Here is a 2088-nt window from a genome sequence, read left to right on the forward strand (position 1 = left end):
ACCATGAAATCGGTAGGAACTTCCACTCTTCCAATCCTGAGAGGCAAGTTTTCCATGATACCAATGGGGTGTCTGATTGTTCTATCAGCTAGAACCAAATACAGACTACTCGGTTTAAAACTGCTGAAACCCATCTTGTTAGCAACTGATAGTGGCATGATGCTGACTTAAGCTCCCAAATCGCACAAGCAGTTGTTGAAAATCCGAAGTCCTATTGAACATGGCAAAGTAAAAGAGCCGAGATCCTCTAATTTCTCCTCAATTCGCAGTTCAGGATCTAAACACACTCCACTCCTCAGAATTGCATTCCCAATCTCTTTGACGGCTTCCTTTACCTCAATCTCCAGTTGAGCTGTCTATTTGATGATTTCCTCTCGAAGTTTGTGTGGTGGCAAGAGCTTAGGAGGTAGAGCTTTTAGTTTGGACATACGCTCTGCAAACGCCTCTAATTGGATGTCAAGAGCAACTCTGAACATTTCCTCTAATTCCCCTTCCTCAGCTGTAGGCAGTTGATGTTGATCTGTCATCTGAACGTCTACCTGATGTATCATCTGATCACCATCATCGGGTACGTCATCGAGTTCAGCCTCGGGTGGTGCATCGGTTTGCGATTCTCGAACGAGTGCTCGATCATCAGCTCAATCTGCCTCCTCGGGTGAAGGATCGGGTTCATACTCGGATATGTAGTACTGGTGCTCGTACGTCCCATAGTAATCCATATTTTTCCCATCTTGAACATCGCTGTCCTCAGTGAGGTAGTCCTCAAAATCATCATCAAGAAAGATGGCCTTTGCAGTTGCGTAATCTTTTGGGTTTTGAACAGCTTTACCTGGAAGCTGGTTGATTTTTGGAGGTGGTTGGGTGTTGTGGTGGTCTAGTAGGTATCTCAGCTTAGTGTTGAGAGAATCATACTTAGCATTGAGGTCATTATACCCAGAATCGATCTTGTTGCTCATCTCCGCAAATCGTTTTGCATTATCCATAGCAGTCGATGCTTGACTTTTTATCATTTGCTGAATCAGTCCGCGTAGATCAGCTTCTTGAGATTGGTTCTGCGGGCCTTGATGTGGTAGGAATCCATGTAGTGCAATTGGTTGGTGGTAATTACCAGAATATTGTTCCTTGGGAGCATAGCCTTGATTGTATTGAACAAAAGGCTTTTGCTGGCCCAGGTTCCCTTGGACTGCGGATGGGTAGATTTGGTCTTGAGGATTTGCAACATTCGGGTTACGGTATGACAGATTCGGGTTCGGTTTGTAGTTGTTGTACCCTTTGTTGTAACCTCCTTGGTTGTTGATGTAGTTCATATCCTCTAGCTGAGCATTCTCCCCATCTTGTTGCTGAAACTGGTCTTCCTCTGAGATGGCATGGACATGCTGCTGCTGGTTGAGGAGCTTATCCAGTTTGTCATTGAGGGCTTTCATGTCTCTCTTGTACTTGGCATCATCCTCTCCAGAAGATCGTATTGTGCGATCATACTCCTCATTGTAATGCCCGTCAGATTGGGCCAAGTTCTCCACTAGATCCCAACCTTAATCATCATCCTTGTTGAGGAAATTATCGTTACTAGCGGTGTCCGGCAACATCCGTATCTTAGGGACTACACCTCGGTATAGTGTACTTAGCAATGAAGCATTGTTGAAGCCATGATGAGGGCATCTGCTTGTGTATCTCTTGAAACATTCCCAAGCTTCATTGAACGTCTCATTGCTTTTCTAAACAAAGCTTGAGATGTCATTATGTAGCCTTGCGGTTCTGGAGTTGGTGAAGAATTTGGCAAGGAACGCATTTTTGCATGCTTCCAAAGTGGTGATGGACTCCTTGGGAAGTGATTTCTCCCAGATGTGTGCTTTTTCTCCCAAAGAAAATGGGAAAAGCCGGAGTATGAATCCATCTTCACTATCTCCATTTATCTTGGTTAGGCTACATAGCCTATCAAACTCATCCAGATGGTTCAATGGATCCTCCATTGGCAGTCCATGAAACTTGTTGCTTTGTATCATCTGGATGAGACTACTCTTGATCTCAAAGTTGTTGTTTTGAACAGCAGGTGGCACAATGCCATGTCTTTGAGTGTGAGTAGATGGA

At 44.4% G+C, this 2088-nt stretch overlaps 1 non-coding gene across 1 annotated transcript; it reads left to right on the top strand.

Moving 5' to 3' along the window:
- Positions 1-1641: 1641 nt before the first annotated feature.
- On the top strand, positions 1642-1748 carry LOC147941366 (small nucleolar RNA R71). Its single transcript, XR_015562970.1, has one exon. It is a non-coding gene; the product is annotated as a small nucleolar RNA R71 (small nucleolar RNA).
- Positions 1749-2088: the final 340 nt, after the last annotated feature.

The sequence above is a fragment of the Camelina sativa genome, chromosome 7, assembly GCF_030686135.1.
Source record: "Camelina sativa cultivar CO46 ecotype springtype chromosome 7, ASM3068613v1".
Classification (NCBI taxonomy): Eukaryota; Viridiplantae; Streptophyta; class Magnoliopsida; order Brassicales; family Brassicaceae; genus Camelina; species Camelina sativa.